The sequence below is a fragment of the Ceratotherium simum genome, chromosome 24, assembly GCF_057802395.1.
Source record: "Ceratotherium simum simum isolate JZ-2026a chromosome 24, ASM5780239v1, whole genome shotgun sequence".
Lineage (NCBI taxonomy): Eukaryota > Metazoa > Chordata > Mammalia > Perissodactyla > Rhinocerotidae > Ceratotherium > Ceratotherium simum.
The window spans coordinates 43,964,995-43,992,895 of record NC_141923.1 but is presented as its reverse complement, the minus strand read 5'-3'; the positions used below and the strand labels follow the sequence as shown (position 1 = coordinate 43,992,895).

At 39.4% G+C, this 27,901-nt stretch overlaps 1 protein-coding gene across 1 annotated transcript in view; it reads right to left on the bottom strand.

Annotated features, from left to right (window-relative positions):
• SLC35F4 (solute carrier family 35 member F4) overlaps positions 1–27,901 on the bottom strand; it is a 248,266-nt gene that overhangs the window by 144,399 nt on the left and 75,966 nt on the right. The gene's annotated exons all lie outside the window — the stretch shown is intronic.

Sequence of the window (27,901 nt, the reverse complement as noted above, 5' to 3'; positions counted from 1 at the left end):
TGCTTTGGCTATTTGGGGTCTTTTATGGTTCTATATGAATTTTATCATTGCTTTTCCTAGTTATGTTGGGTGACAGATATTTTTGTATTCCTACAAATATACTTGAGCTTTTTTTCTGAGACATGGTTCAGGTACTTGGAAACAGCTTGATCTTTTTCTCAGTCTTACTTTTAAGATTTGTTAGGCAGGACCAGAACAGTGTTTAGTCTAGGGCTAATTATTTCCTACTATTGAGGCAAGCCCCTACTGAGCCCTCTCCCACTGCCCCATGGATGATGAAGCTCTCCTGACCAGCTGGTGTGAAGAGGCACTATCCCTAGCCCCGTGCGAGCCTCACACGTGTAATCCTGCGGAAGCTCCTTCCCTTGCCCCGGGCAGTTTCCTCAGGTGTACGTACCAATCAGGACTTGGTTGAAAACTCAAGGGGGCTCCTCTGTAGATCTCTTCAGTTCTGTCTCTGTATAGGTCTCTCCTCTCTGGCACTCTGCCCTTTGAAATCTAGCCAAATTGGTTTCTCCCAGTTCTCCAGATTCTTAACTCCATCTCCTCAGCTCAGGGAGTCTGTTAGACTCTGTGTGGGTTCCCTCTTCTTACACTGCAGACAAGAAATTCTCTACAGGCAATAAGCTGGGGTGATTGTGGGACTTCACTCATTTGTTTCCCATCTTTCAAGGATCATTGTCCTTCGTTATCTGAAATCCAGTGTCTTAAAACAGTGGTTGCACATGTTTTATCTGATTTTTAATTGTTTCAGGCAGAAGGATAAGTCTGGTCCTCATTACTGCATTCTGGTCAGAAGCAGATCCTCTCCCACCGTTCTTGATGTGTACATTTGCATGAATTCTCCTGGCAGGAGAAACTCTCTTTACTTTCTAGAAGATCCTAACATGATTTCATAAATCACGATTTCACCAAGGTGTAAAATGACTTAGGGATAGGTAAAGACTGTTGATAGCTGTAACAAGGAAAACTCTTAAAGGTCATTATAAAAGTCTGGATAGTGAAGACCTAGAACAAAAATTGTTTACAAATTTAACTTTCAAGATGAGTAAATTATTACAATAATTTATAATGTACACTGATTTGTGAAATATTAAAGCTCTCCATTGTACATTAAAGTATCTATTTTGTACAGATTTTATACATTCATCATCACATAACTAATTCTTACACTCACAGAGACATGGAGTCAATAAGGCAGATCTTTAAAAAATAGAAAAGAAAACACCTACCATCAGCCCTTTTTTTTTTTTTGTGAGGAAGATCAGCCCTGAGCTAACATCCGATGCCAATCCTCCTCTGTTTTGCTGAGGGAGATTGGCCCTGGGCTAACATCCGTGCCCATCCTCCTCTACTTTATAGGGGACGCCGCCACAGCATGGCTTGACAAGCGGTGCGTCGGTGCACGCCTGGGATCCGAACCTGCGAACCCTGGGCCACTGAAGCAGAATATGTGCACTTAACCGCTGCGCCACTGGGCCAGCGCCCCCCCATCAGCCCATATTTTTAACCAGAGACTAAGGGAATTTTCACTTAAATAAAGCACAGCAATTGATCTAAGATCAGCACAAAAGATCTCGTGAAGGGAACTATTTCAGCAGGAGAAGACAACTGTGCAAATGGTGGTTAACCCTGGCGAGTGTGACTATGTACTATGCTTCAGTGCTCTTGATTATAAGCAACAGAAACCATCTCCTCCTACTTAAGAAGAAAGAAACTTGTTAAAAAGGGTATTAGGAGGTTCACAGAACTGATATGAAAGCTTTAGTATCTAGCTAGGAAACGAGGCTGAAAGCAAGATATCTGGAAGGTTAGACCCACTCCTAAGGCATGCTGTAGAACAACCGGGTTGGGGGGGTCTCTGCTGCCACAGCTGGTAAAGCTCTTACTAGCAGTGAAATGAATTCGCCAGCATTACTTCTTCATATCACTCGCTCAAGTTTCAAAGTCTCAGGCAAGAGTATCCAGTTGGGCAAATTTTAATTCCTGTGCCTGCATCCTTGCTGTTGGGATTCAGAGAGAGCATGAAACCCTGCTTCTCCCCAAGACTCAGCCAGTGGTGGCTTCTCTGAACAAAGAGAATGGGTTCAGATGCTGGGCAGCATTTAAGACAACTAAGGTCAACTATATCCGTCTTTTGGGAACTTTCATTTTTATTCTGTTAGGAAAAGTTGTCCCAGACGTGGACATGGGCAAAGGGATTACTGAGACCCTGTTCTGTGTAGTGCTAGGCCTTGTTTAGCACCGTGCAGGGTATCTGATTTTCCAGGGATTCGCACCCTTGTTCGCCTTGCTGCTTTCTATTGATTAGGATCGTTTACAATTCTGTAGAGGTAGATATTAACTGCAGAAAACAGTGGTGTAACTTGTCCCATAGAAATGCAAATGAATTATTCTAGTGATACAAATAATATCTATCTAAAAGAGAAGAGACCCTAAAGTTGTAGTTTTACTGTCTTATAGAACATTAACCACTTTTTAAATTTAAATTATCAATCTTATTCAAACATCCTTTCTTTCAATTAATATAAACACTTCAGTTTCTCCAGTTCTCTTTGCACCAGGTTTCCCATCTTGCTAGTTCCGTCATTAATAAGTTAAATAAGTTTTTGACACGTGTTAATTTTGTATTTGTATAAGCCATGTTCTTAGCTTTTTGGAATTTATACTTTGATAATGCTTTCTGCCAATATCAAAATATCCAGGTTCAAGAGATACCCTGCCTCTCCTACTTTCTGTGGTTCATTTGTGGACAAAAATTATGTAAAGAAAGAAATCTGCTCTCCTTAATGCAACTAAGACATACTAGAGAATATTTTTAACTTTTAAAAAAATCTCAGATAAAAAGAATATCAAATATTCAGAGGCAGGATGGTATCATGATTAAGAGTGCAAACCCTAGAGCCAGAATAGCTGCTGTTTACTGGCTTTGTGATCTTGAGCAAGTTACTCGACCTTTCTTTGCATTGGTTTCACCTTCTGTAAATTTGTGATCATGATATCTACTGGGTTGTTATGAAGATTAAATGACTTGGTGCCTATAAAAAACTTAGTGCCTGAAACACAGAAAGTGCTATACAAGTATAGTTAATATTATTAATTGTATTATTATATTATATATGTTATATTATTAACAAGTATAGTTAACAAGTACAGTTAAATATGATTAATGTTTGCAATTCAGGTTTACAACATACAGATTTAAAATCCTTTAATAGTCAATGATACCCTCTCTAAACACACGTCTTATCTGCCATTCCATGCAATGGTAGCTTGCATTTTCCAAAGGGAACATCCCAATAGACACAATGCTATTTCTCATCTCATTTTCTCCTTTAGGATGTAACCTTGGCACAATCTTATCAAGAAGTAGTATCTAACTACCTACCATTGAACCTAGGCTGCTCTTAGTGACTTGCTTGACCAATAGAATATGGCAAAAGCAACATTCTGTGATTTCCAGGATTAGGTCATAAGAAGCCTTGCAACTTCCATCTGCATCCCTTGGAACACTTGCTCCTGGGATTCTCCCTTTTGGAACCGAGCCACCATGCCCTGAGAAGCCCAAGCCTCATGGAGAGGCTACAGGTAGGTACTCTAGTCAATTGCTTTAGCTGAGTTCCCAGCGAACTGCCAGCATCAACTGCCAACCATGTAATTGAGTCATTTTGGATGTTTACCCCAGTTGAGCCTTCAAATGACTCCAGCCAACCCAGCTTCTATTTGACTGAAACTGCACGAGAGATCCCCAGCAAGAATCCCCCAGCCAAACCCAGGCAACCCACAGAAACATAAGAGATAATAATAGTTATTTTAAGCCACTAGGCTTTGGGATGGTCTGTCATGCAGCAATGGACAACTAAAACACGCACCCTGTTGGTCTCCCTGCCATGTTGTTCTAAGAACAAGACCATCTTGTTTTACCTCACCTGTAAGTTGGTCTACCTAAAGTATTATGCTAGAAGCAAAAGTAAACTAAAATTCCAGCTGTTTCAACCATCAGTCCTCTTGGACATGATCTAGGGAGGCTACAAGTTCACAGCTCATTTACAGAACAGTGATTTTCAGCATAAATATTTGAAATTAATGAGGAGTCTTTGAACTTCTTAACTTCAGCTCTCCCCTCCCTTCAAGAATTCTAAATTCCCTTTTTATCAAAGTGCTACTTTGATAAAAGTGGCTGCTACTGAGTTCTAGGATTTTGAAAATCCCACAGGAGTGAAACTGGAAAATGTACCATTTAAAAGTTGCAAGTAGTTTTATGCCACTTTAGGAAAGTGTGAACCCTTGACTTTCCTTTGTGGCAGATGAACTTTTGGTTTAGAGCCAGGGAAGCCAATGGACCTTTTGTTGGGCACAAGGATTGTAAAGACCCCTTTCTAAAAACAGGGAGGATTGAGGCTGCCACTCCAAGGAGCTGGGTATCTAAAAAACAATGTAAAGTTTTGTCTCATGGGTGAGCAGAGTTATAGCTTTGTAGGTGATACTCTCTTTAAAGCAATGATTCTTAAACTGGAAACCACTTTGAAAAGAAAAAAATTATTGGAAATCGTCAACACTGTTTTAAGTTATTTTTATTATAAAGCCATTTTAATATGGCCAAATATGTATTGTGTGCCTACTATGTGCCAGGCACTGTTCTAGGCACTGATGACAGACTCTGTCCTTGACCTCAGGGAGTTTATAATGTGGTAGAACTATGATTATAAGTGGACCAGACCACTTATTTTCTACTCATGGTATTATTTGAGACAGAAAAATCCAGATTTGTGGAAATGTATGAATGCTGCCCATTGTAATCTGATGTCTTTGCAAAGCTAAAGGGCAAGACACGTGTGTGGACGGGGATGGAGATGCCTTGGAAGGGAGTCGATGTGCGTGCTGTCAACTGTCCTGCAAAAGGGTTAAACCAGGGGCAGGAAATGGGGATTCAGAAAACAGCCTTACCGGTGAGGTAAAGACAACCTCTCTCCAGGTTCCTGTCAGTCAGATCTGGACTGTGAGGCAGTTGCCCACAAAGCCCATTCTACACTGGGAACCACAGACACAAGCATTTTAAGAACCTATAAAAATGTTTGAAAATTGGGGGAAAATAATAATTTTGGAGCCAATAGGCTCCAAAACAGGTAAACTGCTAAATCAATATTAATAGATGTTTAACTAAATGCCTACAAAATGTAAAATTGTGTCAACAGCACTATTTGTTAAAATTAGTATTCATTAAAATGTCATTACATTTGGAAATAATTGGTCAGATTATCTCATTTTGTAACAATTCTCAAATATGTACAATTGCCAAGAAATCATAGCTAATCATAAATTAAATGAGTTGCCAAATAATTTCCAAAGGAAACTTATTAAAATCCTTTCATACAGTTAATGTTAAATTAATGTGGAATATGAGTATGTGTCAATGTGTTTGATAGAAGGTAGAGTATGGTCTCTAAGTTTGAGAACTTACAGGCAACAAAGGTCTCAACTGCTGAACAAAGGTCTGGTTGCCCAGATCCCTCCAGACAATGTGGCGTAAATGCTTTCCTAGCCATACTGAAGCAAGCCAGTTGTTAAGTAGGAAGAGGTGTTAGCAAGGGGCCACCAGGGCCACTCTAAACCCATACAGCACCGTTGTGTGATTTACAAAAAGATGACCCTTCCAAGTAGATGCAGCCCCAGCTGGGGCACAGAACATGATGAGCTGGGAGTGGAATAGATTTCAACCTCTGTGTATCTCCTGGGTTAGATGCTCTTATTCAGGACACAATGTGCATATGCACTCAAGGCAGCCATGAATAGAATTCTGTGGAAATGTCTGAGCTGTGTAGTAATTGTTGGCTATTATGTGGTTCTGCTTCCCTCCACAGTCTTGAAACCTTAATCAGGTGTTCGTAGAAAGTTTTGGCCTAATCACTGCTTTGCCGCAGGAAACTGAGGGGAAGGACATGTGCCACACTTGGGACAAAAAGAAGAGCAGGAGTCCCTTCTGTAGGTCACAATGGCGTAACCAAAGATGGTTGTATGCAGTAGAGTGGGGATATGGGGAGAGTCATCGGCGGCCAAGGCAGGTTAGGCGAGAGCCCAAGAGCATGGAAAGCCATCCTGAGCATGAGACAACACACTACAGAGCCCTTAGAAATAAGTGGGGGACGTGTGTGAGCACAGCATATGATAACCAGATGATTGGGTACTTAAAACAAAGTCCACATTTATTTGTAGCCACAGGTTAGTGAAGCCAAGGTACTGAGGTGATAGCTTCTTCCTTCACGGAGGGTCTAGTCTAACAAAAAATTCAGGCAGAATAAGAGAATGTTCAACAGAAAATAAAAATAAAAGCTGTCTTCCCAACTTAAGCTCTAACATATTAATAATTACTTTAAATGTAAATAGCCTAAATATACCAATCAAAAGATAGAGATTGGGGGCTGGCCCAGTGGTTAAGTTCACATACTCCACTTTGGTGGCCCAGGGTTCACAGGTTTGATCCCAGGCACAGACTGACGCACTGCTTGTCAAGCCATGCTGTGGCAGTGTCCCATATAAAGTAGAGGAAGTTGGGCACAGATGTTAGCCCAGGGCCAAACTTCCTCAGCAAAAAAAAAAAAAAAGAGAAGGATTGGCAATGGACGTTAGCTCAGGGCTAATCTTCCTCACAAAAAAAAAAAAGATAGATATTGGCAGAGTGGATAATACAACACAGCTCATCTATATGCTGTTTCTAAGAAATTCACTTCAAATTCAATAACATGTAGGTCAAAAGTAAAAAGAAGGGAAAAGATATACCATGCAAATATTAATCTTGAAGAGCAGGAGTGACTATATTAATATCTGAGCAAGTAGACTCCAGGAAAATTACTAGAGACAAAGAAGGATATTACATAATGATTGAAGCATCCATCCACCAGGAAGACATAATGATCCTAAATGTGTGCTCACCAAACAACCCAGCCTTAATAAACATGAAACAAAAACTGATAGAGCTAAAAGGAGAAATAGACAAATCCACAGTTATATTTGGGGACTTCAACACTCGCCTCTAACCAAATGATAGAACTACTAGACAGAAAATCAGCAAGGACATCGAAGATTGGAAAAATGCAATCAACTGACACGGTCTAATTGCCATATACAGAACACTACAGTCAACAACAGCATAATACATTTTTTTCAATCATCCATAGAACATTCACTAAGATAGTCCATATCCATAGCCATAAACAAAACCTAAAAAATTTAAAAGAATTGAAATCTGACCAAAATGTGTATTCTCTGACCATAATGGAATCAAACTAAAAATCAATAACAGAAAGAAAACAAGACAATCTCTAAACATGTGGAAATTAAACAACACACTTTTACATAATCCATGAGTCAAAGAGAAAGTTTCAAAAGAATTTTAAAAATACTTAGAACTGAAATGAAAATGCAACATATAAAAATATGTAGGATGCAGCTAAAGCAGTGTTGAGAAGGTAATTTATTGTACTAAAAAGCTTACATTAGAAATGCAGAAAGGTCTCAAATGGATCAAGAAGCTATAAAAAGGAGAGCAAAATGTAAGGCAAACAGGATGGAAATAATAAAGATAATAGCAGAAATAAATGAAATTGAAAATAGATAAACAATAGGGAAAATCAATGAAACAAAATGCTAGTTCTTTAAAAAAAAAATCAATAAAATTGAAAGGCCTCTAGCAAGACTGAAAAAAATAAAGAGAGAAGGGACACAAGTCACCAATATCAAGTATGAAACAGAAGCTATCACTACAGATCCTGCAGCCATTAAAAGGATACAAAGGGAATACTACAAAGTACCATACGCACATAAGCTCAACAACTTAGAAGAAATGGACAAATTTCTTGAAAACTACAAACTACGAAAACTCAACCAGGATGAAATAAACAATATAAACAGTCCTATTACTATTAAAGAAATTGAATTCATAATTTAAAAGCTCTTGAGAAAGAGATTTTTAGGCCCAAATGGTTTCACTGGAGAATTCTACCAAACATTTAATTTTGCATAATCTCTTCCAGAAAATAGAAGAGGAGGGAACACTTCCCAATTCATTTTGTGAGGTCAGCATTATCTTGATACCAAAACCAGATAAAGACAATACAAAAAAAGCATGAACAGTAATTTTTTTAGGATTTTCTGTTGGCTTTACCTCTACACCAAAATGCATTTTTCAGTTTATCAAAAAGAGAGAGATGTGTTTTCAAAAATAAAACTGCATTCACAGTTTAGACTTCTAGTCCCACTCTTCAGAGGAAACTATTTCTAAGAGAATGTAGTGAGAATCCTATTTTTGGTTAAGGAGGCAAGGAAAGAAATAAATATCTTTCCAAAAATGCAATGATGTTCTCCAAAACTGTCCTATGAACAGCAAGGCCCATAGTACAGTAAGCAGTGAAATGGACTAGGGAAGGGAATTCACAAAGTTAATTTCTTACTTTTGGTCAGCAATGCTCATGGATTCACTAAACAATCCCCCACGAATCCTTCCTTCAAGTCCAAATTCTTAAAATAACTCTTCCTAAAGGACACCCTCTGCATCAGCAGCAGATCACAATGTTACCACACAAAGGGCACGATCTGGTAGAGACAAAACCCAAACGTCAAGAGGCAAGATGGTGGAAAAGAAAGGGCAGTTTATTACAGCTTGCTAGCAAGGGGAAAGAGGGCCGACTAAGGTCTCAAAGAACCATCTTACAGAACGAAGACTACAGGCCAGTTATATAGAGAGCTGGTCTCCGAGTGGGGGAGGCATCTGGGCCCAGGGTAGGGGCATCCATCTGATTGCTGTGTGGAGGCATCTGGTCTCAAGATGGGGCACATCCATCTGGTCTTAGTTCCTGCCAGTCTTTTGTTTTACTTAATATGCATCAGAGACTGGAGCAACGCCCTCTACCCTGATCTTTCAGTTGTCATTGATGATGGCTGTCAGCATAGACTTTCTGCCCGGGGGTCATCACATTCTTAAGGAACTCGAAAGAACAAAGTTATCACCTTATAGCAGCTAGGAGGGGCCATAAAGTCCAGAGTTAGTCAGAGGTCATTCCAAGTTACAATATGGTTTCCCTCTACAATATGGCTTCCCTCATGTCAACCCTGTATTGAGCCGGTATCAACAATTTTTCTCCATTTGCTTGAGTTTGGGATTGCCATAAATTATACACAGAGGAAAAATGATACACAGAGGAAAAAAGAAACTTAACAACAATAGTGGATACTTCTAGGAAAGTCAACCTTGGTTCTCATTTTTCAGTTACTTTAAAGAATCCTAAGTTTGTGAGGAATTTCCAGAAAACATCACCCCTGACTTCAGAGAGCAGAGCCGCTAAACTATCCCAAGAATATTGGCATCAGCCCTAATACTTAAGAGCAATCCTGGTAGGAACAACCCACAGCATTTCCTACTAAGCCATTTGGCTGCTCTGCATCAGTACCTTGTTAACAGACTCCAGCAGCCCTGCTGGGCTTCAATTAGCAAGAACAGCCGTGGGCCCAACTCACCCGCAGGGTGGGGTGGGGCGGGCACCCATCCTTTTCACACCGTGATTTCTTTGAGCTCAGCCATAGGACCTAATGTGCACGTTTTCCTTGAAACCGCCTCTGTGCAAGCCAGGCAACTATTCTCTGAAGAGTACATGCCAGAATGTTAAACATTCTTCCACAGGAATACAAGATCAGGCTCTGAATCCGTGCAGATGCAATTAGCCCAAACTTCATAAAATAATTCCACAATTTTAGTGTCACACATCCATCACGCTACCTATTTCTTTTAACATTTAGTGAAGGGCAACCTGCCTTTCTTCATTTTGGAAGGTGATTTCATGGATTCTAGTAAAAAATATCATCTCTGAACAAAGGCTGCACATAACCACAAAGGCAGGCATCCAACCAGAAAAACTAAGTCAGTGCTGGAAGGGCCAGGTCGTCACCTACTACAGGGCCCCTCTGAAAGCTATGGAAAAGTGGACAAAGGACACTCGACACAATGCTGCCTGGGTGCTTAGAGATTCTGTAACAGTGCTTTAAGTCACCTCTTGAAAGAAATGAAAATGAATTTTCTGCCCCTTTCTTTATGAGACCTGATGTAATATAAGTTTTAAATGGATTTTGACCACAATTTCCTAGAGCCTGAGGGTGAGCTGTTTTGAAAAAAAGCAGCCATATTTTCAGTATTTTACTGATGCTTTGTATTAATCATTTAAAAGCACCATCTGCCTCCTTTGCCAAGGGCCCCAGTTCTGAATTTAGAAGAAAAAGCCCAACAAAAAAACCCACAGAAACAAAAATTAAACTGTATGGACACTAACCCAGTGATAAGTTCCGTGGACAGTAGCACGGGGTCCCAGGTGATCCATCTAGAACGATGAAATGGAAGCTTTCATGACTGCCTGAGTGAGCAGCCTGTTAAAATGCCTCTCATCAGCGACACGGAAGTGCACTTCAGGGGGCAATTCGAAGGGCAGGGCACAGGGGGCACGAGGCTCTTCCCATCTGAGGGGTGGCAGCGCAAGGGCTACGGGGCAGGACATCTGTCCGTTTGATCACCATGATGTGATCTTCTTGGCCACCTGCAGCGTTAGGGGTTGTTGGGGAAGTGGGGGGATGTTGGGCATGGTTTGTTTTGATCTGCAATTAAGAAGCCAGAAATATCGTATTTCCTACTTAGTCATTATTGTTGAGAAAAGGGCCATCTCATAACCGATGATCAAGGTTCCCAGAAAAACAAAGTATAAAATCAAGCTTTCTCAGTGAGGGAAAAGGCAAGGGTGGGTTTAGCCTCTTGGGTTATTTTTTCACCTTCATGGCCTCTCTCTTCCTGTGAGCCCTCCAAGCACCCCGTGGGAAGGGGGTTTGCATACAAACATCAAGTTTGACGTTGCAAAGACCGTCCTAGGCGCCTTTCTCCATGGCCAGTGAATGGATATGGATCTGGTATGTTTCATAATCCAGTAAATGCTTGGAACTTTCAGGGCAATTTACTATCCCAAGAGTCGCAGCATGGAATAGTAAAATCTGGTTGTTATCTCCATCTTGGTGCATTTAAAACCATGGGAAGGAGTAATTCCAAAAACTCTTTATTTTGTCCTGGACACTCAGGGGATAGGATTTCTTCACTTCAAATTTCCTAATGTGAAAAACAGGCCCTGACATTTCACATGCTCAAAACTTCACTGGCCAGTTTTAAATTTCCAATCAGGCTTTCCCCCACGATTCCCCACAGGTTCCCCCGCGTCTCATCGCCAGTTCCAGTGTTGCTGCAGGGCCTCTGACTGCTGTTATAGCATCGATGGGTTCTTTGGGAGAGGATAATTTTACCTCATATTCTTCTAATGACTCTTCTCCGAGCTTTAGTTCCTCCAAGTCTATTAAGTCAGATCTTTTCCTGGCTCTGCACTTATTAATGGTAAATTTACCTGACTGGAAATTTCACCGCACCTCCTGCACCTGCATTTGTGTTCACCCCCCATAGTTCCATCTAATAACTCTAGAAACTCATTTCTGAAGTGCGTCTCAAACTCCCCTGCCTTCTATAAGTGGGGCTGAAAATGTGCTTCCTAGCTTACAAGTCACGTCAGACCAAGGATGCTCCGACGCTGTGCTGTACCTGCACAAATACTGCAGTAACACGCATGGAAAAACCAGTAGGGTGATACTGCCTGTCAATCTGGAAAGGAGGGCTCAAGGTTAGTCCCACATGCATGAAGTCTGCTGTCCATTGTTTTCCTGAAGTTAGAAGCTGTCACTTTATACAATTGTTCAATATTTTGTATACTGTATAATTATGTTTTTCCAAATGTCTCTGTGCTTCACAGTATGTTCTCATAATTAATTTCACTTTGTGTAGCTTGTGTTATCTTTGGCCTTATAATCCCTTTTCCAATCCCTATTTATCCCCTGTCTCCCTGCATAACTACACTTAGAAATAGGAAAACCCACCTGGGAAGCAACACCAAAGAAATACACTGGACGCTAATATAATATGCTGTACCTCACATGCTCTCAGCCACTTTTTCACCATCAGGAAGCAAAATGCCATGAATGGTGAATTAGCAGGAGGGGGGAAATTTTTCTCAAATTTTCTCTTTCAGATCATGGAAGTAGATGTAACGTTCAAGATTCAAGGAATAATTCCTGGAATAAAAAATAGACTATTTGCTGCTTTCCTGAAGACGACTGTCTTCCTTGAAGATGATTGTGCATGTTCAAGGACACCAACTCCTTTTTACTGAGCACTTACTATGTGCTAGGCACATGCATTATGCACATACCCCATAAATAACTCACCAACCCCACAAGGAAGTTATCTTTGGATCCATCTTATGGATGAGACAACAGATATTATCCTGCTGAGGTCTTCCAGTTTGTATGGGACAAAGCCAGGAAAAGAAGTCTGGCAGTTAGTATAGGATGAACACAGAACTCATACCCGGGTCTGTCTACCATCAAGGCTTGAGCTTTTCTTCTCTGCCACAGTTAAGGGGCATCTTTTACTAGGAAAGCCAGCCCAGTATATTTGGCTATAACTTCCACCATAGATGCTGGTTACTCAACATTAAAAAACAGCCTATGTAAAGACTATTCTTCCCTGAGTTGCCAATCCTCCTCTTTTTGCTGAGGAAGACTGGCCCAGGGCTAACATCCGTGCCCATCTTCCTCTACTTTATATGGGACGCCGCCACAGCACGGCTTGATAAGCATTGGTAGGTTCACGCCCGGGGTCCAAATCTGCGAACCCCGGGCCACCGCAGCGGAGCGCGTGCACTTAACCAGTACGCCACCAGGCCGGCCCCAGTCCTTTCCTTTTTCTTCATAAAAATTATGACAAATGAGGCTCTAGAGAAACAATCCCTCTAGCCTGACCTGCAACATGAACCTAATCAACAATTCCTTAATCGTTTGTGGCAACTGCCAGTTCCTCAGGATAACATGAAAGCGGATTTCATACGGTCACGGCCACGTTGTCCCTAGATCTCCAGTGGAGCTTCTCAGAAGCCAGTGCTGACTCTAGGCCCTGAGGAATCGGTATGCATTAGTCACAGAAGCCATGTGTTAAATTCATGCCACCAGTAAATATATCTCCCAGAACTCATCTTCCCTAAGGACTGAAAGAAGGAAATCATAAAAAGTACAACAAAGTTTAGGAGGCAAAGCAACCCAGGTAAGAACAACACACCTTGGTAATCTTTGCAAGGCCATCCATGTGTACTAGAGAGTGATACAAGTAACAAATATTTATCATAATTACCCTCAGTTATCGAGGACAGTTTAACCATACCCATTACCAGCAGAGTAACTAGTTAAACGTTTTTTAGAAATGTAATCAAAATGATTAATTTACATGAGTCAATCACACTGACCCAAATGATTGCGAGTAGTTTAAAGGTTTTGATGATTGAAGAATTAGGCCTCAGTTACCTGGAGTATTACACTACGTGAAATATCTCTGAGGTGATGCCAGACATCACAATTCAGCCTAGATGGTAGCTGTGGTGGGACGCTGGCTCCTGGCCAAGGGCACCACGCTCCTCTCCTTGACACTACATGATCGAGCCACAGCTCCCCTGCCTGCTTTCTCTGACCATGAAATGAGGCCAGAGTTGAGAAACTGCTTTTTTTTTAAAGTACCCAATAAAACCAAGGTCTATGAATTACAAAAAGACAAAAATTAGGAACTGGTGTCTGCAAAGTAGGGAAGAGAATTCTCCAAAGGCCCAACCTCATCCTACTGTATAACATCCCAAATCCTGAGAACATGCCCAGGGACCTATGATTAACAGAATAAATCAATTAATAGTGAAAGGGAGGTACCTGAGAAAAATCATCTCTGTTCCTCCTTTTCTATGCTCATTTCTTAGACTTTCTTTTTCCACTTTCTCCTTACAGTAGCCATGACTTCATCATCAGATCTGTGGACCCACCTGGTTCATTTGCACTCACCCTCTGGGCATGGACTTCATTTGGATTTCCCATTTCATTCATCATTCTGGCCACTGCACCTAGGACAAAAAGGTCCCTTTGGGTATGTTCTGAATGTTCTGACTGTAGTACCCTTGAATAATATTTAAATAAAACTACTCAGGATTATGTGCTTCAGATGCACAGGTAAAACTTACTTCTGAAAAAAATGACCTTTTAAAGATTCAACTATCAAAAGACCAGAAACGTTGAAGATGTTGGTGGAATTCAAAGGATTGAGTTTTGAATTCCTGTTCCACCACTTACCTAGCTTTATAACCTTGAACAAGTTACATTATTTACGGAAACCAAACTTTCCTCATCTATTAATTAGAGAAAAAATGGGCTCCTTGTGTCAAAGTGTTGTTACGAGGATTTAAATGAGATGATGTATGCTTATCACAGATCTTGGCATTTTGTAAGCACTCAATAAATGTTAGTCGCTAATATTTCCATTAAATGTAATTATATCCTTCCCTAGTCAGTTTTTAAATATAGATACAACTTACAATATTTGCCAGGTTTGGATCGATGGAAAAATAGAAGAATCTTGGCAAACAAACTTTCATGTTTTATCTCTGGCTTTCATGTGTGTGCTCAGCCCTCAAGTTTCTCTTAGGTCATCTAAAAGAAGCTCAAAATACTTCATTTATTTAGGAAGCATTCACTGAGGCCTCAATGTGTGTAAAGAAAGAAAAAACGATTCAAAAGCTTGCCACCATGTTTACTCCCAATGACCCAACTGACTATAGTGAAGTAATCAGAATTTCTGGCCAACTTCACACATTCAAATCACTTAACCAATCTAGCATATGGTGATCCAATATAATAAAAAAATCCCACATCAGCCATGATACAGCATTATAGAATCAGTCAGAGTATCAGCTACAGTAAAGTCACTCAGAAATCCAAGGAGTAGAAGCCACTAGATGGAGAAGACCAAAGATCACCCCTTTGACAAGGAATACAAAGAAATATGAGGTTGATTTCTTTTTTTTTTTTTTTTTAAAGATTTTATTTATTCAGTTTTTTCCCCCCAAAGCCCCAGTAGATAGTTGTACGTCATAGGTTCACATCCTTCTAGTTGCTGTACGTGGGACTCGGCCTCGCGTTGGACGGAGAAGTGGTGCCTCGGGGCGCTCCCGGGATCCGAACCCGGGCCGCCAGCATCAGAGCGCGCGCACTTAACCGCTAAGCCACGGGGCCGGCCCATGAGGTTGATTTCTAAACAGAATTAGATGAAAGAAAGTGATACATAAATTATAGTATAATAATATTTCTGCAGTAAGCTTACAAATAATTATAAAATAGTCAAATCTTTAACTTTTAATTTCTACAGAGTAAGAATTCTCCACGCCCTATTACAGGTTTTCAATTCTGATAATTAGTCAGCATTTGTTATGTTCATCAGGTGCATGAACCTTTGCTTGATCACCTCAGTTACAGAATAAACTGCTGCTAAATCTGAGCTATGAATTTTAATTTTTATATAACTCTTTTCAGTCAAAGTTAGAAACAATTAGAAGTATTATCAAGTAAGATGAAGCTAATGCATTTCTATCTATGCAACTTGATTCAAATTGACATCAATGTAACATATCGAAATCATGTAAACAGAAGCATTAGGAACAGAGTAGATAATGGAAAGAACTTCTCAGGCACCAAAAACCAACTAACTAAATTTTGGTTCTTCCCTCCAAAAAAATATTTTTTTCAATTTTCATGTAAACAGTGTCATTCTAAAGCACCATATGTGCAGAATGAAACAAGTAGACACAGCTGGCTCTGGGCCATGGCAGATGGAAGGAAACCAATGAAGCAGTTAAACATCAAGCTGAGGGGCTTACACACACACACACACACACACACACACACACACACACACACACACACACACACACACACACGGACTCCTAATAAATATCATCTGATGTTGATGAAGTACTCAGTTTCACTGGGCATCTCAGATGAGAGATGACACACATGAAATTATTAACAACTTTATAAACACTGACAAGGTGGATGTGCTCTCGCTGCTCAGCTGAAATATGGAAGCACACTAACTTGCACTTGCACATACAGAAATCATCTCAGACTTCCTAATTCCATGCCTCTTTCCTGCACAGAAGGGCTTTCAGAACCATACCCAAGTTTCCACACAAAATACCTTGCTATAACCTCCCAGCAACTGAGAGGATTCCTGAAACCGTTTTAAAAAGGCGTTGCCAACCTGACACTCAGAAGATCTGGGACTTATCCAGAGCCCAGCAGTCCCGTGCTGTGCCATCTGCTGGGGGAGGAGAACCACTCGCTGCCTGCTGGCCAGCCTGCAGGTGGGACTCAGTACTCCCTCTGCCACAGGTAATCTATTATTCTGTTTTTAGTATTTCCAATGCAGGCAAGCCAGCTGGAATCCTTGGGAAGTGGCACTGGGAGCTGGCATAAAATGAGATAGGAACTTTAGAACGTCCTGCTGCCCACCTATACATTCAAATACATTGTCCTGACTAGCTGTGTGTTCTTATGCCAGTCACTTAACCTCTCTGGACACCAGCTTTCTTATCTGCAAAATGATAGGACTGAAACTCTAAGGTACCTTCCAACTCAAACATTCTATGAGGAGTAGCTGTGAAGTATTCCATGCCCATAAAACTTGTGTAAAGCTATCTGGAAGAAAAGTCTATGATGAAAAAGACATTTAAAAATGCACAGAAAAGACAAGTTGCCTTATAAAAATGGAAGCCAAGAGAGAGAAAAAATATCTCAGCCTCAAACATAACACGTTACACACTGTGTGGTAAACAGAATTATTGGTCTCAATTTGTCACTCCCCTGTAGTAGTGTATATGTCCTTGCCATATTCTGATAGTATGTGGAATGTTCTGCCGCACCACTTGACCTTGTGACTTGGCCATATCACTCACTCTGGTCAGTGCGACAGTAGTGAAAGTCATACAAGCAGAGACTTGAGGTGCACTTGTGCATTTGGCTTGCCCTGCTGAACTTCTGCCATTGCCACAGGGAAACTATACCTCAGGTGGTCCCTGCCTGTGCAGTTTGAACCCCAGAAGAGACCTATGGAGCAGCCCTGAATCAGGCTACAGCAGAAGACCATCCAAGTCCAGATGAATACCACAGATCCAAGAGCAAGAAAAAAAGTATTTTTGTTGTAAGCCACTGAGATTTGGAGGTTGTTACAGAGCATCATTAGAAGAAAAGCAGACTGATAAACCCTGAAAGGAAATTACAGGTAGAGAATGAAGAGAATGCCTAGAGACCCTGAGAAGATAAACACCCGACTATCGATATAGGTATGACAGAAGCTAGAATGAAGTGTACTCAACATGGCCACAAGTGTGTCAAAATGACAGTGACGTCGATTTGAAAACTGCACCCAAAATACAACAGGACCTTCTATGCTCAATTTAAAACGAATATAATAAATGCCCATACGTGGTTAGCTTGATAACAAAATTAGACCTTTATTGAGAAAGAGGTAAAATTATGGAAAAATTTAAAATTCCTGAAACTTCATTTAGAACATCGGTTTTCACAAACTACCACTTACCATCTTTTCCCATTGTGTTTAGCCTGGGGATGCTGCTGACGGTTACCCCCATAAGCCATGCGGATGTCAAGCACACACCTTTTTGTTTCTTTGCAAATGGGCTTTCATTTCTTTATTTTTAAAATTAAGACATAATTGACATACAACATTGTGTAAGGTGTACCTGTTGGTTTGATAACATTTATATATTGCAATATGATTAGCACTGAAGCATTAGCTAACACCTCTATCATGTTATGTAATTATCATTTCTTTTTTTGTGGTAAGATCAATTAAGATCTAGTCTCTTAGCAACTTTGAAGTTTATAATACAGTGCCATTGACTATATTCACTATTAGGTCTCCAGAACTTATTCATCTACTAGTTGCAAGTTTGTACCCTTAAACAACATGTCCCCAATTCCCCTACCCTCAGCCCCTGGTAACCACCATTCTACTCTCTGTTTTTATGAGTGGGCTTTTTAGGTTCCACATATAAGTGAGATCAAGCAGTATTTGTCTTTCTCTGTCTAATTTATCTCACTTAGCATAATGCCCTCAAGATCTATCCATGTTGTCGCAAATGGCAGGATTTCCTTCTTTCTCATGGATAAGTAATATTCCATTAAATATATATCACATTTTTTTTTTATCCATTCATCCATTGATGGACACTTAAGGTTGTTTCCGTATATTGGCTACTGTGAATAATGCTGCAATGGACATGGGTCTGCAGATATCTCTTCGAGATACTGATTTCAATTCCTTCAGACATATACCCAGGAGTGGGATTGCTAGAACATATGGTAGTTCTATTTTTAATTTTTTGAGGAACCTCCATACTGTTTTTCCATAGTGGCTGCACCAATTTACATTCCCACCAACAGTTCTCTTTCTCCACCTCCTCGCCAACGATTGTTATCTCTAAAACCGAGCATGAAGAAGTTAAAAAATATTCCCTGGGCTAGAAGAAGAGAATAAAAACTTTGAGATAAGCTTTGCTAACTGCAGCTGTGCATATTCAGCATAATCAACTGTTGTTTAAAATGAACCAGGTCTTTCAGCCCCTCCTCAGTACACGAGTGAGCTGTCTTTCCCAGGAAGTCAAGGTCAGACATCAAGATGCAGCCTCACAAGGCCAAATGCAGGCTGAAAATGAAGATTAACCAGAAAAGTCCAGACAGTCAAGGAAAAGAAATTCAGTCTTCAAGGCCAAACACAGACCAGTGGGAAGGTACCAACCAGCATGCTCCCCTTCCCTTACCTAAAACCCCAGATAAAAACTCCTACCTTTTTCCCTTCAAGGAGGTGGATCTGAGTTCTAACTCCCATCTCCTCGTCTGGCTGCCTTTCGACAGTAAACCTCTCTCCTTGCCACAAGCTTGGTGTTTCAGTTTTTTTCTTTATTGGCCCTACTATGCAGTGGGTAAACGAACCTGTGTTTGGGTTTGGTAACAATTTAGGGAGCCAGCCAGGAGGCTCTTTGCCCGTGGCTCCACAGCCCTGGGCTGGCTGGGATTTCCTGGGAAGCAGTCCAGCAGCTGCCTAGGTGATTTTCCCTAGAGACTGTCCCCAGTACTTTCTGTCTGACCCAGCACCATTGGCCCTAGACGCATTTTTCTTGTGGCAAAGAAACAGGCTCTAGCTTTGTTTGTTCGTTTGTTTGTCTGTTTGTTTTAGCTTCTAGTTTGGAATGGTCATCCTTTTGGTGAGTTTCCTCATTAAAACTGACCAAGTCCTACTTTTCCTTTCTTTCTTTGCCTCTGTTAGAGGGGTTTTGTTTCAGGTTACTGGACTTTGTTCGAGGGGCTCCAATTTTGTTGAAAGGACTAGGGATCTCACTCAGGAGAAAACTCTGGGCACTGATTGTTTTGGTTGAGTTGCCTCATTAAAACTGATTGAGTTTTATTTTTCCTTTCATTTGTCTGCCTCTGCTTCAGGGGTTTTGTTCCAGGTTACTGGAGTTTGGTCAGGTGGCTCTGACTTTGTTGAAAGGACTAGAGATCTCACTCAGAGAGGGCTAACTCTGAGCTCCATTTGTTTTTTTTTGTTTTTGTGTGTGTGTGTGTGAGGAAGATTGGCCCTGAGCTAACATCTGCCAATCCTCCTCTTTTTGCTGAGGAAGACTGGCCCTGGGCTAACATCCATTGCCATCTTCCTCCACTTTATATGGGACACCAACACAGCATGGCTTGACAAGCGCTGTGTCAGTGCGCGCCCAGGATCCAAACCAGCAAACCCCAGGCCGCCGCAGCGGAACACGTGCACTTAACCGCTTGCACCACCGGGCCGGCCCCTAGCTCTATTTGTTTTGATACTTGTGTGTGTGTGTAAGTGAATGTGTAGTTTGTTTGCCTCTGTTTCAGGGGTTTTGTTCTAGGTTACTGGAGTTTGTTTGGGGGGAACCCCAGTTTGTTGAAAGGACTAACTCTTGGTTCCATCTGTTTTGATACTTGTGTGGAAATGTGTGAGTGTATATAATGTGTGTGTGTGAATGATGCCATAATGGGAAACTCGGATTTGATTCCCAGTGGCAGCCCTCTGGGTTATGTATTGCAAAATTGGGATGTTTTCAGTCATAAACCTATGAAAAAGAAAAAAGATGAAACGTAAGCAAATTTTGGGTCTCAGCTTCCTCTCGTGGTCTTGCCGATGCTGATGAAAAGAGATTAACAAAACAATAAAAAGAAGCTGAGAAGAAAAATAAAGGGACTCTTGTCAATAAGGTAGAAATTTTTTTTAAAAGGGTTTTTTCTTTGAAAAAATAAGACTGGGGTAAATAAGACAAACATTAAAAGGGGGAAAAATAAAAAGGAATCCGAAAGAGAAGACTCACAGGACTCATCTCACCAGCATGGAAATCTTTAGCTAGTTATTAAAAAGAAAAATGGGATAAATGGAATGGATGTGAATGAGGTTAAAACAAAGGTTTTAACAAAATACTGCTTAAGGTTGGGTGGGTGAAACGATCCCCGACTGGCCCCCCAACATTAAAGGACCTCAAACAGGCCCATTCTATTCACCCCAGTTTGGGAAAAAAATGTAAAAGCCAGAAGGCAGAAATCACAATGAGAAACCTGACCAACACTTGCTTGGGGCAACAGTTAGGCCACTAAAGTTGATAAGATTATAAAGATTAAAATGTTTGAGCTAATATTACGTGAAGAGGTCACGTCAACTTTGCCTGAATGTTTTTTTGCAATGGATGTTATGTCTGACTGGGAATGCTTCCCCTACACAATATTATAAGACTGAAACTTGATGATGGAATCCTAACGGAGGCTATGATTAGAGGTATAAGAGTTGATAAAATTAAGATAAAGGTTTGTAAAAAATTTATATATTTAAATGGGCTTTATGTAAAATGGTTGCATCTCTTTTGTCTGATTGTATTATAGATTATGTTATGGGGATAAACACTGTGTCTCACTGGGGAACATTTCCCCTGCCTGATATTGTAAGAGCATATAAATCTACCCTTCAGGCAATGTTCAATAAACATGCTAAAGGAGATCTCACTTTAAAATGGCCAAAATGGGGCAACTTCAGTTTACCCAAACTGGTGTATTTGCTTATACAATTGGAAAAAGCCAGCTACAAAGTTAAACAACCAATGGGAAGCCTATTTTAATCTTTTGAGGCTTCTAAATGAAATCAGGAATTCTTTACTGCCTCTTTAAAAGAAAATAATTAAACATGCCAGCAGTCAAAGCCAAATCTCCTGCTCCTCTCTCCTCTCCTGCTGAGCTTCCCTACTTCAACTCCCCCAAAATTTCTGATCTAAAATTAAGCAAGTGGAAATAAGTAAACTTTTGAGATAATTTGGAATTATAATGGCCATTCTGGGGAACCTGTGTTTTAGATGAGTCCACCTTAAGGGTCACCCTTACAAGAGAGGATTCAAAACCTCTCAGACAATGGAATGCAGTCTTTGATTAATATGCAGAAACTCTAAAAGACAAAGTGATTTCAAAAACAGCTCTAAAAAAGATCCTTACAACAGAAAAAATCTTTAGTAAAAGTCTTTAGCCATCTGAACAGGTCACAATTTGGAGCCAACTATTCTTTTGAGTTTTGTACCTGAGACCTCGTTAAAATTTTGAAGATCACTGTGTCTATCTGTATGTGAGTCTCTCTATATATTTGTCTGCCTCCAGATGGTATAATTTCTAAAGGATCTCTATTTAATTGACTTAAAGTAAGTGCTTATATAAATTATTTCTAAATGTAATAGAAACTAACCCAAAGGTCTTTCAAGTTAACATAATATAAAATGATCTTTGGTAAGTGAAGAGCTTGTTTAAGTTTGTTGGTTTAATTAAAATAAATATGTTTTCAGAGTCATCAACACTGCATATGGTACAAATGTTATTTCTGTTACAAAATTTGTCAACACAAAATAATAACTTAGAATAATGGCTGATTTTGTCTGATGTCTCATGAGGGTTTTGTAGGAATCTAACTATAATTAGTGGGGACACATAGATATGATTGTGATATGATATCATATGAATAGATATGAAATAGATAAAAGTTTTTTGGGGGAACTTTTTAACAATAATTATGTGTTATGGTGTATGTACTTAAAACAACTCAAGATGATGGCTAATTGTTTTAATGGCACATGAAGTTTTTGTGAGTAATCTAAACATAATTGTTGAGAACAAATAATTTAGATAGATAAAAATGAGTAAGAGTCTTTGGGTGCAATAATTATGTTTTATAGTATATATGCTCAAAAAACAGCTTCCAAAATCTTTTTGGTAACTTAAAACTTCAGAGTTTTGCTAAATTAAATTAAATGATAAAAATTTATTGAGTATCTAGGTCATTTCTGCATAGGATAAAATATTAGAAATTGATTACTAAGCATAGATTTGTCTGCCTTTGGTTTCTTGTGTGTGTGTGTGTGTGTGAGAGAGAAAGATTAGTCCTGAGCTAACATCCAATGCCAATCCTCCTCTTTTTGCTGAGGAAGATTGGCCCTGGACTAACATCCATTCCCATCTTCCTCTACTTTATATGGAACGCCACCACAGTATAGCTTGACAAGCAGTGCATCAGTGCGTGCTCAGGATCTGAACCTGCGAAGCCTAGGCTACCGCAACGGAGCATGCACACTTAACCACTATGCCACTGGGCTGGCCCCTGCCTTTGGTTTCTTATCTCAAAGAAACTGGAAGATGCTTGGGTTTATTGATAAACATGTTTTGTGCATGCTGAGAAATTTTCTATGAGAAAGCACATATTTCTGAAAAGTCTGTATACAAAGAAATTAAAATGTATGTTTTCAGTAAAGAAGGTATAAATAATAGAGATTTTTTTATTTGTTTTGTTAAGAAAGATAAATTTGTCCTAAAGTACTAGGGAAGAAAAAAAGGAAAAAAGGCATGGGACAAATTCTGAATGTAAAAAGTAAATGACAGAAGGTTTGTGGAAGTAAAACCCTGAGGAGTTTTCTGCATGATCAAGTTGGCTAAAGTAAGCTGGTGGAAAATTAGAATTTGGTTTTCTCTCTTAAAAATATAATTCTCTTGAACTTTTGGTCTGCTCTTGATAAAGAGGTTATAAAAGGTTTTTCTTTACCTTTGAGTAAGTCTACCTAAAAGACAGAAAATCTATGCTTCGTTAAAATAAGTCCCTATGTTCAAAAGGACTGAGGTCTCTCTATGAAGGTTTTTTGACTGTTTCAACTCTCTGTTGCCTTTGACTGTTTCTGTTGTCACCTTGATTAAATGGATAACTAAGCATTGTTTCCTATTTGACCATATATTTTAAAACTTTTTTATATTTTTGACAAACTCCCCCCCAAAATTAAAGTCTTTCTTTTGACTTATAAAGGAACTTCAAGAATTGCCAATCAGCCCATGGAATTCTCAAAGAATTTCTTCTCTCTTTCTATAAAGAGAAAGATATTAAACTAATTAGACTTACTTGGTATGTTAAATTACATGGGAAACATTATCAAATAAATGATAATAAGCCTTTCTAGGTAATATGATGTAGCTAAATGTTATTAATATAAGTGATTTTTAAAAAATATATAACATTCCAAAAATTCTAATCTGTCTTGGTTGCCGTCATAATTCTACTTATTATCTCACTGTGTGGTATGTCACAGAAATAGCCAAGTGTCTTTGTCAATTGCCAATTTTGAACGTTTTGTCATTTGCAGACAATTGTTGTTTAACTCTGATGTTTTTGCAAATATGTTTCGTCTTCAGAGGGATACATGGAAAGGACTCTGACACTTGCTTTAGAACACAGCTTTCTGATAAACTTTCAGATTATGAAACTGAGCTGGGTATAAAATTACAGAACTATAACAGAGAAATTGATGGCCTCATGAAACTGCTAACAGAAGATCAAGAGTTGATATCATGGGACTGAATAAATTGGTGAGTATGATTATAAATTTTATGACTTTTTTTGAAATATTGCTGATTTCTTAATGTTTTGTTTTCAAGGTTTAGGGAAAACTTTTTCTCTTTTCTCTTAAGGAACTATGACTTACAACATTTTGCAAACAGAATTGAAGTATTTATCTTTTTCTCCCTATCTGATCCCTTCATAATTTGAAAACTTCTGATGAGTGAGTGTTCTTATATTCATGGCAATATAGTTATTTGCATAAGTTCAATAAGAATCTGTTCTCCTTATAGCAGGACACAATTGGAAACACTGGTTATATTACCAAGGCTTTAACGGGAATGTCATATTTGAGAGAAACATGCATAAAATAGGATATGACCATACAGCTTTGAGGAATAAAGATTGGACTTTATGGAATAAAGCCACTTGGAAATATTGGCCTGGTACCTTGCTTACAGGGTTCCCAGCAACCTTACCAGGTGAGTAAGGAAGATCACTTCCCTGGCAGGTGCAAGATATTTTAGGATATTTTGGGGGACCTCTAGAAGAGAGGAATTCACCCAAATCTGTAGGTATTACAGGCAGAGTCTGATAACAAGTCCTCAGCTTGGCCTGGCCTTGAGATGCCTATAAAGTTCAATCTGCGATTCCTTATAAAAAGTTCCAGCAAAACAGATTTAAAAGAGCCTGTGTGATCAATTGCCATTCTTGCTGTGCTTATGTAAATAATTGGGCCAAGTTTATTGAAACTGGACTTATTTTGCAAACCAAGGAGTCTTAATTTGGCTATCTTTGGTAAAAATGAGGGTGATTTTCAAAAGAAAAGTTATGTTTCAATAGAAACTATAATATACATTTGTGGATGTTGGATTCTGGTTCTGTTAATTGTCTTTGAGGTTTTATTTTCTATCTGTAAACTGGACTGGATCCTGAATTCTTCTAGTTTCCTCAAATATCTGGTAGAGATCTCCAAGTTAACGTTTTCAATTTTTTCTGCCCTTTTCATTTGGAATCATTTGAGAACTAAAACCATGCTTTTTCCTGAAGCCCTGAAAACTGGATCAGGACAACTTGATATAAATCTAAGAGAGGGCACCATGATAGCACATGTTTGGACAATCTTCATGCCTGTTTCTGTGTAAGCCACTTAAAAGGTTTACCTGTATGCCTGATGACATCATTGGAGACATTTTAAACTGCAGGGGATGCTTCAACCCTGACACATAGAAATCTTCCTGACTGACCATCCCTTGGGCTCAGAAATTGGTTTGTAATTTGCTCCAACCATTAACCTTGTTTTCCTTTTTGTTTCTCTAGAAATGCTTCTTATTGAATATCTGGTTGCTTTCTTACACAGTGTAGGCCTAACTTTGGGAGACCCTTTCTATGTTCTAGAGATGATCCAAAAGACCTGGAGGGAACTCAAATTAAGGAGCTAAACACTGTCACATGTTTCTTTGCACCATCTTTGTTGTAGAGACTAGGTCCTATTGAAATCCTGGGCTTCATCCCTGCTGGATGGGACCATATGAGAAACACCACAGGGAACAGGAACCATGCTATAAAAGTACATCACAAAAGTACATCACCCAAACCTTGGCTGACTTCATACTCTAGACAATGACTTCTCTGAATGGTTAAGTGAACCCCTGACAGACTTCAAGTTGCTGTTCAGAAAACAGTCTCCCAAAGATAAGTAAGAAATAACCCCCAGGTTCTTATCTTACTTGTTGGACTATTAGACAGCAGGCTACTCGGCTGCATCAGATTTCACTTGAAGCTCTAGGCACTAACCTTGATTGGTTTACAGGCCTCTTCTCCTAGATTCCCCAAGGACTGAGGTCCATTATGGAGGATTTACTAAAATTTGGGCTGTCTGTTTTGCTAATCTGTGTGATCGTCTATGTAATTATAAAATGTGAACTTAAATGTTGTTCCAAAGCCATTGATCAGAGTACTAAAATATTAGTCATGCAGAGCATATCTCGCTCTCCCCAACTGGTACCCAAAAATATTTTTAAACAAAGGTAAAACAGTTTCATTTCTCTGACCCTGATCTTCACCCTTTTACAGCAGGAAGTAGCTAGAGCAGTATTCGCCCCTATTCCCCAAGATTGAGGAATGATCATAAGACAGTGGGGATTGAAACCAAGCATGAAGAAGTTAAAAAATCTTCTCTGGGCTAGAAGAAGAGAACAAAAACTTTGAGATAAGCTTTGCTAACTGCAGCTGTGCATATTCAGCATAATTAACTGTTGTTTAAAACGAACTAGGTCTTTCTTTCCCTCCTTAGTACATGAGTGAGCTGTCTTTCCCAGGAAGTCAAGGTCAGACATCAAGATGCAGCTTCACAAGACCAAACTAAGATGAAAACTAACCAGAAAAGTCCAGATACTCAAGGAAAAGAAATTCAGTCTTCAAGGCCAAATACAGGCTGGTGGGAAGATGCCAACCAGCACAGCCACATGTTCCCCCTCCCTTACCTAAAACCCCAGCACATGCTCTCCCTCCCCTACCTAAAACCCCAGAACAAAACTCCTACCTTTTTCCCTTCAAGGAGGTGGATCTGAGTTCTAACTAACTCCCATCTCCTCATCTGGCTGCCTTTTGATAGTAAACTTTTTCCTTGCCACAAGCCTGGTGTTTCAGTTTTTTTCTTTATTGGCCCTGCTGTGCAGTGGGTAAACGAACCTGTGTTTGGGTTCAGTAACATCTCTTGCATTTTTGATAACAGTCATTCTAACAGGTGTGTGGTGATATCTCACTGTGGTTTTGATTTACATTTCCCTGATGATTAGTGATGTTGAGCATCTTTTCATGTACCTGTTGGCCATCTGTATGTCTTCTTTAGAAAAATGTCTACTCAGGTCCTTTGCCCATTTTTTAATTGGATTATTTGCTTTTTTGCTATTGAGTTGTATGAGTTCTTTATTTTTTTGTATATTAACCCCTTATCAGAAATATGGCTTGGAAATATTTTCTCCCATTCTGTAAATTGCCTTTTCAGTTTATGGATTGTTTCCTTTGCTGTGCAGAAGCTCTTTAGTTGAATATAGTTCCACTTGTTTATTTTAGTTTTTGTTGCCTGAAGCACACACCTTCTTAAGAGACAATGTTTCAATTTCTCCTAGGATCCAGAAGCTATGGAATCTGAACAAATCAGCTTTATAGAGAAATGTGCACATACCTGTCCCATAATTAAGTAATATAAGTACCATGTTGCCATCTGATTTTTATGCTGCTCTGTCTATTGGAGCCAGGAGTCCTGCTCAGCCAACTTTAGGACTTTTATGGTAAATGCACCAATGTCTTAGTTTTGTTTAATGGACTAGGCAGAGAGGACCAGAGAATAAACTAGGGAGAGAGGATAAACTCCCAAAGCTCAGTCAGTATCAGAGCACCAGTTACTAATAAGAATGAAGTCCCTGTTATTTTATACCACTTAATAATAGATTATGTAGCCAATGAAAACAAAGTTTGTGAAAATTTTGGGATAACCTATAAATTACTTATGCTGTAACATTAAATGAACAAGCAGCACACAAAGTATCCATAGTAAGCTCATAAGAATGTAAAAAGAGAGCGCACTAGAAAACCAGATTTGGAATACTCCCAGCATTTTTAACACATTATCTTTGAGTGGTAGAGTATTTGAGTCATTTTTTCTTTCTACTTTTCTGCATTATCCATATTTTCCATATTGACTATGCATTGCTCAAATAAAATATCTTTTGAAATTACTTTTCCTAAATCACAAGTTTATTCTTTCAAAATGAAGTTATCCCTTTTGGTACACTTCCTTCTGTTTTCTTCCACATCCTTACGAAAAAAGGGGAAAAGCAAATAATATTGCAATAGAGTTTATGTGTTTATATCTGATCTTCAAAAGTTTTATTAATTACCAACAACATGAATGTTTGGTCCCACAGCTAAAATTACAGCTGTATTTTTTTAAACTAATGCTAACCAGAACAATGAAATGACATAATCTCTACAAAGGAGTTGATAGTACCTAAC